Below are 13362 nucleotides of genomic sequence, written 5' to 3' on the forward strand. Positions count from 1 at the left end.
CGCGCGCCGCCCAGGCCCTGGGTGTGCAAAGCCGGGGAAGGCAAGCCGAGCACCCAGGCCCCGCCGACATGGGCACGTGACCCCGGAGACCACAGCGCCCAGCCGCCTGTTTGAGAAGCGCGTGCCAGACACCGGAGAGTGAGACTGTGCCCGGGAGGGGGGGCGCCGGGGGGCCAACACACCGGCCCGGACCGTGGTTTGGGAGGACAGTCCGTGCGCTTGCATCAGGCACAGAGAAAGAAGGAACACCAAAGGGGAGACAGTTCTTGCTGTGGTCAAGGGTGTTCTTGCCTGTGAACTCAATGAACATCCACTGAAAAAATTTCAACTTCCCTAATTTAAATTTAAATTGGCTATTCAGTTCATTCCACATTCCTCTTTTTATTGCACTTCAAGATACCAGTAGCTTCTTCTAAAAATTGCCCTGGGGCACCTGGCTGGCTCAGTTGGAAGAGCATGTGACTTGGCCTGAGCTCAGGGGTTGTAAGTTCCAGCCCCATGTTGGGTGTAGAGATTACTAAAGAAAATGCATAAACTTAAAAAAATAATAATAAAGAAATTGTCCTTAAAAATCATTAATGATTGATCATGATATCTCTTTGCAGGTAGAGATGAACCCCAGAGATGCCTGCCCACCACTCACAGGGTGACTGCAGCCCCTCTTTTTCCTGCAATTCATTCGCTCTTCCCCCAAGGCCTTGGGAGGACCAGTGGCCTCTGGATGAGCGCAGGGTAGGCTTCGGAAAAGTTATTTCTACACTTGCTTTCTTCAGAAGCAGCACTGGCTCATCTTTTCCTAGTGACACAGGTTAAGTTATGAACACAGAAGGCTCTGGAAGAAATGATTGCAGACAAGGAGGCTGAAGTGGAAGTAGATCAGGGTAGTGAGTCAAAAGCCAGAGTCTTCACTTTAAAACTCTGAGCTGGGATAGTTGGTCGAATATGAAGTGTTGACGAGTACAAGTCATAGACACAGTGGTGCCCACAGTGCTCCTGTGGGGAGGGAAGAGGCTGGGCCCCTGTAAAAGTGCCGTCGACAGCTCCTGCTCCCCCACCCCCACCTTGATCTTGGCGTCACACCTACTTGGGACATGCTTTTCCATATAAACCGGCTGGCTGTGGTCCTTTGCCGTAGGACACTTATCAGCTGTATGAAGTTGTAGGTTAGAATTTTATGACTGCATTAGGAAAATTACCTGTGTGGCTTTCTCTACTTCCAAAATGTTTTCTTCCACCACTTCATTAACTGATTACTCATCTGAACATCTTTTCTATCTTTTTTTTTTTTTAATTTATTTCTAGGAGAGAGAGAGAGAGAGAGAGACAGCGTGAGCAGGGGAGGGTCAGAGAGAGAGGGAATCACAGACTGAAACAGGCTCCAGGCTCTGAGCTGGCAGTCAGCACAGAGCCCGACGCAGGGCTCGAACCCACGAACCGCGAGATCATGACCTAAGCGAAAGTCAGACGCTTCACCGACTAAGCCACCCAGGTGCCCCTTTTCTATCTTTTTTAAAAAACAATTCAAATGTTTTATTTTTGAGAGATAGAGAGACAGAATACAAGCAGGGGAGGGACAGAGAGAGAAGGAGACCCAGAATCCTTAGCAGGCTCCAGGCACTGAGCTGTCAGCATAGAGCCCAACACAGGGCTCAGACTCATGAACTGCGAGACCATGACCTGAGCCAACGTCAGACGCTTAACTGAGCCACCCAGGCGCCTCCCAAAATTTTTTCTATCTTAATCTCAAAGTTTATGTGATTTTACCTATCCTGGGCAAAAACGGGCCCATTCTCTTTATGGTATTGAGTACCGGCCCAGAAGTCAGTAAGACTCCATAGCATTCAAAATAAGTGAACTCAGTTTCATTGACACACACTATGGACGAATATTAGCAATATGATACTAAGTGAATAAAGCAGGTACTGAGTGGAAAGATGACTTCCTTCTTAGAAATCTAAAAACAGCTAAAATGAAAACATCTATTCCTTGAGTTACACATGCATGCAGAAATCAGTAAGTCTAAAGGAAAGGAAGAGAGGGGAGAACGTGGTCTTCCTTTAAGCCAGACATTACTCATATTTTCAAAAGGTAAATCGATGCTACTCTTCTCACTTTTCTGGGGGGAAAATCTAGTTATTTTAATAAAATATATTACTTATATTAACTTGAAGTACGTTGATTATTTTAATGAATAACTTAAATTTTTTCCCATTTTCTGTTTTATATGGTGAATATCAATAGTCATAACCCACCAAAAAAAATTCTTCAAAGTCTTCAATAATTTTTAAAAGTTCAGAGTCCTGAGGCCAAAACCCTAGGAACTGATGACCTAGAAAATAATTATAGATCAGCACAGGAACACATGTAAAATAATATATTCAAACTGCACATTTATAGTTCCAATTTACATTTTTCCTGAGAGTTGTGGGGGTTTTTTTGTTTTTTGTTCTTTTTTAAATTTTTTTATGTTTTATTTATTTCTGAGAGAAAGAGACAGCATGAACAGGGGAGGATCAGAGACAGAGGGAGACAGAATCTGAAACAGGCTCCAGGCTCTGAGCTGTCAGCACAGAGCCTGATGTGGAACTTGAACCCACAAAATATGAGATCATGACCTGAGCCAAAGTCGGATGCTTAACCGACTGAGCCACCCAGGCACCCATTAAAATTGTTTTTATGTTTATTTTTCAGAGAGAGAGAGAGAGAAAGAGAGACAGAGCATGAGCGGGGGAGGGGCAGAGACAGGGAGACACAGAATCTGAAGCAGGCTCCAGGGTCTGAGCTGTCAACACAGAGCCTGACACGGGGCTTGAACTCAAGAGCTATGAGATCATGACCTGAGCTGAAGTCAAACACTTAACCCACTGAGCCACTCACGAGCCCCCAAGTTGTGTTTTGTGAATAAAACCTTCTACCGTTCTAAAACATGCTTCTGTAAAACACATTAGGATTTCCCAAAATGTGCAATTTGAGGGACAGACAACTCTCTGAGGCCATCCCTTGCTTCAGGAGTAACACTTTTGTTTATTAGCGCCCTGCAACCTGCAGACACCAGAGCCACTCTCGACCCAACCACTCCTGACATTCAGGAAGTCTGCGCTGCCTCCCAGGCACTGTGCTGAGTACTGTACACACACAGCCATGACCGATCCTCGTGACGCAGTACTAACATCATCCTGTTTACACCTGAGAAAGCTGAGATTTTGAGTCATTACATTGCCCACACACCCTCCTACAGTGTTGGTGGGAATGTAAGCTGGTGCAGCTCCTCTGGAAAACAGTGTAGAGATTCCTCAAAAAATGAACAATAGAACTCCCCTATGACCCAGCAATAGCTCTGCTGGGAATGTATCCAAGGGATACAGGGGTGCTGATGCATAGGGGCAGATGGACCCCATTGTTCATAGCAGTGCTGTCAATAACAGCCAAAACATGGAAAGAGCCTACGTGTCCATCAACAGACGAATGGATCAAGAAGATGTGGTTTATCTGTACGATGGAATACTACACGGCCATGAGAAAGAATGAAATCTGGCCTGTGTAGCAACATGGATGGACCTTGAGGGTGTTATGCTGAGCGAAATAAGTCAGGCAGAGAAGGACAAATATCATATGTTTGCACGTGTAGGAGGATTAGGAGGAACTTAATGGAGGATCATGGGAGAGAAGGGGAAAAATAGTGAGGGAGAGGGAGGGAGGCAAACCATGAGAGACTCTTGAATGCTGACAAAAACTGAGGACTGATGGATGTGGGGGAGATGGGCATGGAGGAGGGCACTTGTGGGGACGAGCACTGGGTGTTACATGGAAATAAACTTGACAATAAACTATTTAAAAAAATACATTGCCCACAGCCATGCAGACAGACAGGGCTGTGGCCAGGACTCAAACTCCAGTCCGGCACCCATCCTGGTAAACCTAAGGCACAGTTCTCAAAGACCAGCCACAAAACCATCACCCGGGAACTTGTCAGGAACAGAAATTTGGCAGAATCCAAACTCTGCAGGTGGAGGGAGCCCAGCAGTTTGTGCTTGGACAAGCCCCTCCCCCAGGTGGTTCTGATGCACACGCAGGTTCGAGGACCCCCCCCCCCCCCCCNCATTGCCTCTCACCCCAGTCTTGTGAGGTCAACAGGCAGACCTTAGGTCTCTGTGACAGGTGAAGAAACAGGCCCGGGGAGCTGTCTGACTTGGCCAAAGTCATCCATTTGGTTGTGGAGAACTTGACCCCAAATCTTCTGGCTGTTAATCTGAAGCCATGACCATCACAGACGAGGAATGGAGGCGGTGGGGTCACAGCAGGAGCCAGGGAGCTCATTTTGCCGCCTTTCATCAAGGAAGAGAGGAGTGGCCCAGAGCTGGGGTCACTGTAGCACACGCTCACTGTGATAGCCGCCCACAAGACTCCATCCTCCGTGCACCATGCGATGGGCGCTAGGATCACCTGAGCCATTCAGGACTTTGCAGCTCCTGCCCTGAGGTCCTGGGGCTATGACAGTCACCCCTGGGAGTCATGCCCATGTGGAATCGGGATGCAGTGTGGTTTCCCTAAGAACCACTTCTTGAGGCTCCTGGGTGGCTCATTCAGTTGAGCGTCTGACTCTTGATCTTGGCTCGGGTCATGGTCTCAGGGTTATGCGATCAAACCCATGTGGGGTTCCGCACTGAAAGTGGAACCTGCTTGGGATTCTCTCTCTCTCTCCCTCTCAAGACAAATAACTAAACTTAAAAAATGTTTACTGAGTTAAAAAGAGTGAACTAAGGAAATTATGATGAGTACTATTCCATGGTTATAACTGAAAATATTTTTTAATGATTTTATTTATTTTTGAGAGAGAGAGCAGGAAGGGGCTGGTGCAGAGAGAGAGAGAGAGAGAGAGGATCCGAAGCAGGCTCTGCACTGACAGAAGAGAGCCCACTGTGGGACTTGAACTCACAAACTGTGAGATTATGACCTGACATCAGATGCTTACCTTACTGAGCCACACAGGCACCCCTAACAGAAAATATTTTTATTGACTGGAGAAGGATGTTAACAAAGTAACCACTGGGCATCACCCAGGCTGGGGATATCCCTGCCCCCCACCTGTCCCTTCAACGTGCACCCACAGGTTCTACTAGTTGGGGTAGTTTTCCAAATCTGCCCCCTCAGCCTGAATAGGTGCTGAAAATGCCCCCATGTAGCCTGAGGACGTGATTTGAAAATGCCCCCATGTAGCCCGAGGACATGATTACCTACCTAAGGGCATTAAATGCAATCTTCCTGAGATAATGTACTTTTTTGTTATTTACCTGAAAGTGACCTATTACCAAGGACAGTGCTAGCAAAGTGTAACACCTGAGAATCATCAAGTCAGCAGGGCTTTGTCAGTCAACTTCCCCGACCTCAGGAGGACCTCGGCTCACAGGCGGGGGGTGAGAGGTTACTGGTGTGCTGGCACCGTGGGGTGGTGCACGGTATGGCCACAGCAGAGGCGAGAGGGTAGAAACGCAGCGCGTGTGTCCACCTGTCCTCAACTGTGCCCAGCCTAGGCGGTTCACATACACTGACTGCAAATTTCAGCTCTACAATTTACCAGCTGTATAACTGTAGTGAGTTGCTGAAAGGCTCTGTTCTCTCCTCTGATAAATGGAGATAATGACGCTGTGTATGGTGGCTGTGGATTCGGACAGTGTGAGGCCTCTAACACAAGCACGTTCCCAATGTCACATCAGTTCTTTTCATCCTGTACATGTTCCGTGAAGATTGATGGGAAGCCCGGTGTTGCTTCCGGTGAAATATATTGAAGATGAGCAAGTTATCAGTTTATGATGAAAATCAAGTGTATTTCTGTATTTTAAAGATTAATATTTGAGCAGTTACCTTTCTTCCACCTGATAGGTCATGGATATCTATAGATAATACACTGTTACATAGGGAGAGCGACTTTGAACCTTTCCAGAAGCAGCCAGTGACCTTGCTTCATTTGTAAGGACACAAGTCTAAACCAGACTGACTCCATAATAGGCTTTAAGTTTCCCCTCTAAACTAGAAGGCCTAAGTTTCAGTTTCCCTGAAACTATCAGGCAGCTACACACTGCCCAAGGCCGAAGAAACTGCCCACCACTTCACTCCACCACACTACCTTGGCAACACCCAATCAAGAAAGGCCAGCAACTATAGATAAATCTCAGCTGCCTAATGTAAAAGTTAACCCATTAGTCGCCGAACAAGACCCTAGGCTCGCTCTATGGTTGGTTAAATTTAAAAGTACTCCAAATGATGTAATTGGGTCTCGCCTAAAGTAACAAATACTCTAGACAATGTGTATGGTTAAACCCGCTGCAAATAATATTGTATAATTATGATTGGATCACTGTTCCCATGTCAACAACTTCTGTAACTCCCCCATCACAAACCCCATAAAAACCCTACTCTGCCTTTGTTCGGGGCTCTCAGCACGGATCCACTGCGTTGGTGAGGTCTGGGAGCCCGAGCTCGAGCCCGTAATAAAGCCCTTTGCCTTTGCATGCGTGACTCGGTCTCCCCGGTGGTCTCTGGTCGTTGAGGATACTGCGATCTGGGTATAACAATTGTGTGCATTTGGTTTTCACATTCATCACTGATTTGCACCTTCATTTCATTCCCATGCTCCCCACTGGCCAACAGGCAAGAATGATAAAAACCCTGGCTGCTGTAAGTGGAAGGGACACAAACCCTTTTGCTAAATTCAATGTATTAATTCCTGATCAGCCAGACAGATCCATAAATTCATTTTGCACGCAAGGACTCTGCAGTAACTCTCCTCCAGTCACTTTATCAAGAACACTGGCACAGCGGTGTGGGGGCAATAGCCTTGGAGGCCGGGCTTGCTCACCTGTCTGGCCCCTAAGGCTTTCTGCCTCCAGCGCTGACATCGTACACTCCCAGCACTGGGTCATTTTCAGTGGGGCACTTTACACAACATAGAGCTAGCTTTCTTTTGTTTTTTTAAAGGAGAACAGATCTTTGCTGTTTCACTGCCTGCCCACCCCCACAGCTTTGTCCTGGGCCACAACTACCCAGGCAGGGTCTTTTGGTCCTTTAAGGAGGAAAATGTCCATACTGTAATTCGTTTCCTTCATGCTGCAAGGAATCTTCCTCAGTTCCCGGTTACTATGGCTATTGTAATTCCTCTCTACGTCCGGTCCTTTGTTACTCAAAGCTGGACTCCTGGACCAGCCTCACCTGGGAGTGTTAGAAATGTAAGATATTGAGCCCCAGGCCAGAACTTCTGAGTCAGAATCTGTATTTTACAATGATTACCAGGGGATCCCTTCACACATTAAAGTAGGAGAAACACAGATTTTTTTTTTATTGATATGATTGAAATATTTAACATTATGTAAGTTTGAGGTATAGAAGTGTTGGTTTGATACACTTATATACTGCAATATTATTACTACCGTAGCACTAGGGGACACCATCAGGTCACATGATTGTTTCTTTTTATGTTGAGAACAGTCAAGGTCTAGTTTCTTAGTAACTTTGAAGTTTATAACTCAGTAGTGTTATTATATTCATTATCCCACCTTCAGAATTTTGTAGAAACACTTTTTTTTTTTGAGAGAGAGAGCACGCGTGAGCAGGAGAGGGGCAAAGGGAGAGAGAGAGACCATCTTAAGCAGGCTTCACACTCAGTGCAGAGCCCAACATGGGGCTTGATCCCATGACCCTGGGATCATGACCTGAGATGCTATCAAGAGTCAGATGCTCAACAGACTGAGCCACCCAGGTGCCCCGAAACACCAAGTCTTAAGCCCAGAGATCATTTACTTTAACTCATGAGATTCACATCTCAAAAGGAGGGGGAAGAAACCCATATAGTACAATGAAACTGGAAGCTTTATCGCTTAACAAAAATTTAAAGAATATAATTTTGTGTTTTAGTAATAGATGAAGAAGCATAGTTGGGGAATTGAGGACCTCATATACTTGATTTCAGGTAAGTGTTTGATTTCTTTTTTTTTTCAATTTTTTTTAATGTTTTATTTATTTCTAGGAGAGAGAGAGAGCGTGAGCAGGGGAGGGTCAGAGAGAGAGGGAGATACAGACTCTGAAATAGGCTCCAGGCTCTGGGCTGGCAGTCAGCACAGAGCCCGACGCAGGGCTCGAACCCACGAACCGCGAGATCATGACCTAGGCGAAAGTCGGACGCTTAACCGACTAAGTCACCCAGGTGCCCCACGTTTGATTTCTTTAAAATTAAAAAGCTGAGGGGCGCCTGGGTGGCTCAGTCAGTTAAGCAACCAACTCTTGGTTTCTGCTCAGGTCAGGATCTCACATGAGATCGAGCCCCACATCCGGCTCTGTGCTGACAACACAGAACCTGCTTGGGATTCTCTCTCTCCCTCTCTCTGCCCCTTCCCCTCTCATGCTCTGTCTCTCTCTCTCTCTCTCTCTCTCAGAAATTAAAAAAAAATTGTATTCATACGTTGCCCTTTGTCAATCCTGTGAAATTCTAATGTCCTTGGTCACTCCTCAAGCCCCTGCAGGAAAGTGGAAGGCAGGCTGGTACCGGGCGAGAAAGAGCAGCGGCCCTGACCTTCAGGAGCCAGCAGGTCTCTGGAGCTCTCCCACTGGACATGGACAGCAGAGAAGGCCACTCTGTGACCATGACTGGTGAAGACAATGACAAGACCCCTCCAAAATCTTCGCACACTAACATAAACATGGTCCAAGCTACAGAATACCGAGCATCCCTTCCTCTGGACTCAGAGGAGTGGCTGTTGCCTGTCTCCGTGTTAACGACAGACTGCGCTCCTTGTACATGGGGTTTATTAAATTACCCTGCATCCTGATGGCATCGGCCCTGGAGCAAACGCCACCCTCCCCCCCTGGCTTTCTCCCAAATCACCTAACACAACCCCAATCCTCCAAGTCTTTCCTAACATCTTATGGAGCGTCCCACAGCTGCTCAGGATGTGGGTCTCCCTTGCAGCAACGTGTAACAAGCCACGCTGCTCAATCATAGGCGTGTTCGTGGGGCTCGCCGGCTGTGGCATCGGCGCAGAGCACCAGGGCCTCAGGAGAGGCCTCTGCGGACTGCACACTGCAGACTTTGGTACAACAACATGCCAGCTCAGAAGCGAGTATTATATATTATAAAATGAAAAAGAACTTACAGCTTCAAAAGTTATAAAGTGTGAATGATCAAGATAAGAATTAGGCATCTAAAACTTTTTTCTGAATATGTGAAATACTTGAGTTCTGGTATTGAAATTTAAAAATAAGGGGCAGTTAACAGTTCAGCTAGCAGTTATTTCTATGCATTTTGTTGTTTTTTTTTAAGTATTTATTTTGAGAGTGTGAGAGGGTGAACATGAGTGGGGGAGGGGCAGAGAGAATCGCAAGCCGGCTCTATGCTGTCAGCGCAGAGCCCAACACAGAGCTCCATCTCACAAGCTGTGGGATCATGACCTGAGCCGAAACTAAGAGTTGGATGCTTAACCGACTAAGCCACCCAGGCATCCATTTCTATGAATTTGGTATTGCTGCGTGTCATTGTGGGTGGATGACTCAGAAGTCAGCTAAATGAATCCACTTAAATGTTGAGACTGGAGCATTTGGGTGGCTCAATCAGTTAAGCGTCCAACTCGGCTCAGGAGATGATCTCACAGCTCATGGGTTAGAGCCCTGCGTCAGGCTCTGTGCTGACAGCTCAGAGACTGGAACCTGCTTTGGATTCTGTGTCTCCCTCTCTCTGCCCGTCTCCTGCTCATGTGTGCTCTCTCTCTCTCTCAAAAATGAATAAAACATTTAAAAAGTTAGAGAATTTTGGAGAGTGAGTTGAAGTTCTTTCAATCATCTCGATGTAAAGTTGACCATCTTTCTCCTAATTGCTGAAAGCCACCTTGGTTTGAAATTTTTTTAATGTTTTATTTATTTCTGAGAGAGAGAGAGAGAGCAGGGGAGGGTCAGAGAGGGAGAAGCCACCTTGTTTTGTGTATTCAGAATCATCAGCTGTGAGCATGTCAAAACCCGCAATATGAAAATAAGCTCGAACAACTGACCCAAAGTGTCCATTGGAGAAATTTCAATAGATGCCAGAGTGGGACATGAGTAAACTATGGAATGAAGCAAACTAACTGCAAATCCTACTAGAAAAATTGTGAATGTATTAACTGTAGGTTTTATATCCATATTGAACTATTTTTTTTGAATTTGTTTCCCATATTGCCAGATAAAGCAAGTAAGTAATCGTGTTTATGTGCTTAGGAATCCGATGCTTATTAGAAAAGGAGATCTAATTATATTTTTTTCTTTACATTCAAGTTAGTTAGCATATGGTGCAACAGTGATTTCAGGAGTAGATTCCTTAATGCCCCTCCCCCATTTAGCCCCCCCCCCACAGCCCCTCCAGCAACCCTGTCTGTTCTCCTACTTAAGAGTCTCTGTTTTTGTCCCCCTCCCTGTTTTTATATTATTTTTGCTTTCCTTCCCTTGTGTTCATCTGTTTCGTATCTTAAAGTCCCCGTATGAGTGAAGTCATAGATTTGTCTTTCTCTGACTAACTTCGCTTAGCCTGATACTCTCTAGTTCCACCCACGTAGTTGCAAATGGAGATCTAGTTATAGAAGCAAGGGTTTCAGAAGGGATGCTGCCCTATTAGAACCAGACTGGGAATAGCACTATGAACTTGTATCTGTACATGAAAAAGTGATTTATGATGTGCATCTTTTCTACTTCCGTCCACTGACAGGGTTTGTCACCAAATCTCATGCCCAGCTGCCTATCTCCAAATGCCAGTACTCAAGACTTGGTGTTACCTGAAAGGAACGTGAGCTTCATGCAGGAGGCCAGCCGCCCACGGAGAAGGTGGGCTCTGGTCCAAAAGCCAGCTCTGTGGTTTCTGCCTAGCCCGGAGGGTTAAAGGGACAAGGGTCTCTGATGAGTGTGTGGGTGCAGGGGTAACATTTCCTGACTCTGTAGATTTAGTGGTGTCTACCGTTAGCTTCCAGTGCTTGAGGGCTATGACAGGTCTAATGCCTGCCCTGTGATGTGTGGGGCTTCTTGTTCTTCTCCTAAAAGACTTATAGATACGCAAGGAGGACTAGTCATCATATGACCTTAAGAGCACCTACTAGAGATCATCGTGCTAGTTAGGAAGATCCAGGCGGCCTCAGGAGGAGCCCTGTGATGCACCCTCATGTCAAGGTTCTGCAATAAAAGGAACCAAGGCTGTTTGGAGAAAAGGTGAACCCCATGTGTGAGACAGAACAGTGTGAGCGTGGAGCAGCTCCTTATGCCAGAAAGCAGGTGCTCAAAGAATAATGGAGGTGATGGGGCATGGAAACTCTTCTAAAAGGGGTCTAATGTTTTATTATTATCATTTTAAAATGGATATTTGAGAGAGGGAGAGAGAGAGAGAGAGAGAGAGAGAGAGAGACTATGGGCGGGGGAGGGGAAAGAGAGAGAGAGGAAGAGGGCTTGATCCCATGAACTGTGAGATCATGACCTGAGCCAAAATCAAGAACCAGACACTNTGGTCATGATCTCACGGTTCGTGGGTTCAAGTCCCGCGTCTGGCTCTGACCGCTCAGAGCCTGGGGCCTGTTTCAGATTCTGTATCTCCCCCTCTCTCTGACCCTCCCCTGCTCATGCTGTCTTTCTCTCTCTCAAAAATAAATAAAACATTAAAAAATTAAAAAAAAAAGAAAGGCATGCAGAGTAAGGAAATAGAAATAGTTCCTAAGAGTGTTCAGAACTACTGCCCAGATGAGATTAGAGGTGCAGCCAAACTTTTTCTTTCTTTCTTGAACAAGCGAACTCTTAATTTTCCAAGAAGATAGTGGCCTTTTTTTTTTTAAGCATTATTAGAAAAACATACCTAGCTTTAAAGCTCTAAGATGAACACAACTTTAGCTTCGTAAAGGTGGTTGAAAATCTTAGAGACCACCTGGTATAAGGTTCTCAGCATTTTTTACAGTGCTTGACCCATAGTGGACAGTAACCTTTATTTTTATTTTTTTAAAAATTTTAACGTCTTATTTATTTCTGAGCGAGCGAGCGAGAGAGAGAGAGAGAGAGAGAGAGAGAGAGAGACATGTTGAGTAGGGGTGGGTCAGAGAGAGGGAGACACAGAATCTGAAGGGGGCTCCAGGCTCCAAGCTGGCTGTCAGCACAGAGCCTGATGCGGGGCTCCAACCCACGAACCTCGAAATCATGACCTGAGCCGAAGTCGGACGCTTAACCGACTGGGCCACCCAGGCGCCCCGACAGTAACCTTTAAATATGACAGACAAGGAAAGTGAAGCTCAAGTAGATTAAATCATGTGACCACGGCCAATTTAATTTAGCACAAGTTGTTCTCTGCCTGGAATATTCTCCCTGGTGCATAGCTCCTACTTCTCCCACATCTTTTCCAAAAACTTCCCTGACTTCTTAGAGCACGAATCCTCCTTGTCCCTTTTACTCATCTTACTGTGCGTTACTATCACTTGTCATCACACGCTTGGTCTTGCCAGGACTGTGCGGGCTTCCTCACTAAAAGGTAATCTTGCTGAGGGCAAGGAGTCAGCGGGTTCTACTTAATCACTAGCACCTAGTGCGGCACCGGCACAGGCTGCAGACGTTACAAGTTATTTGTGAATTACGTGTTTCGTTCCTCTCCAGGTTAGGGGTCCCACCGTACACGTGAGTGTGTAGCGACAGCATGGCCCACCGGCAGGCACTTTTCTACTAAATGCTTCTTTGTTGAACCCAGGGTTTATGTGGCTCCCCCCTCCCCCAATTTTTCATCAAACTCGTTCTGTGCTGGCTTCGAGGTCAGGCCCGGCCGACTCCGGCTCTCCGGCCCCGCTCGCGTGGGGCGCCCCCTCCTGGGCCGTCTCCCCACCCCCCACCCCCCGATCGCGCTCCCGCGCTCCGGGCCCGCACGACAGGCGCCTGCGGACGTCCCCACCTGCCCGCCGCACCAACAGCAGGCGCGAGGGCTAAGTGTGTACGGCCGGAAAACCACGTTTACTCGTAAAGCACTTCGTTTCCAATGAGCTCCGACGAACATCTCATCGGGTTCTCTCCGCGCTGAACAGGAACCCAAGCCTCCGGCTCCTTTTCATGGCCTCGGGGAGGAAGTGAGTGTCCTCCGGTTAAATGAGGGTTTTCTGAACATCCTCTCTTCGGGGTAGAGTTGCTTTTCTCGGGCCCCCGTCTCCCGCCCAGACCCCGGCCCCCGCCGGGAACTTCCGCAGCTTCCAGAGACGCCTCGGAGAACAGCCAGGAAAAGGAAACGGCGCGGCCGGAGGAGCGATACCGCGGTCGCGGCCGCCCCCGAGCCTCTTCCTGGGACTCTCTGGGCTTCGACCTTTTCTCAGTGGTTCTTCCGGTTTCTCTCGCGCACAG

This window comes from Crocuta crocuta, unplaced genomic scaffold (assembly GCF_008692635.1).
Source record: "Crocuta crocuta isolate KB4526 unplaced genomic scaffold, BGI_CrCroc_1.0 scaffold129, whole genome shotgun sequence".
NCBI classification, from domain to species: Eukaryota; Metazoa; Chordata; class Mammalia; order Carnivora; family Hyaenidae; genus Crocuta; species Crocuta crocuta.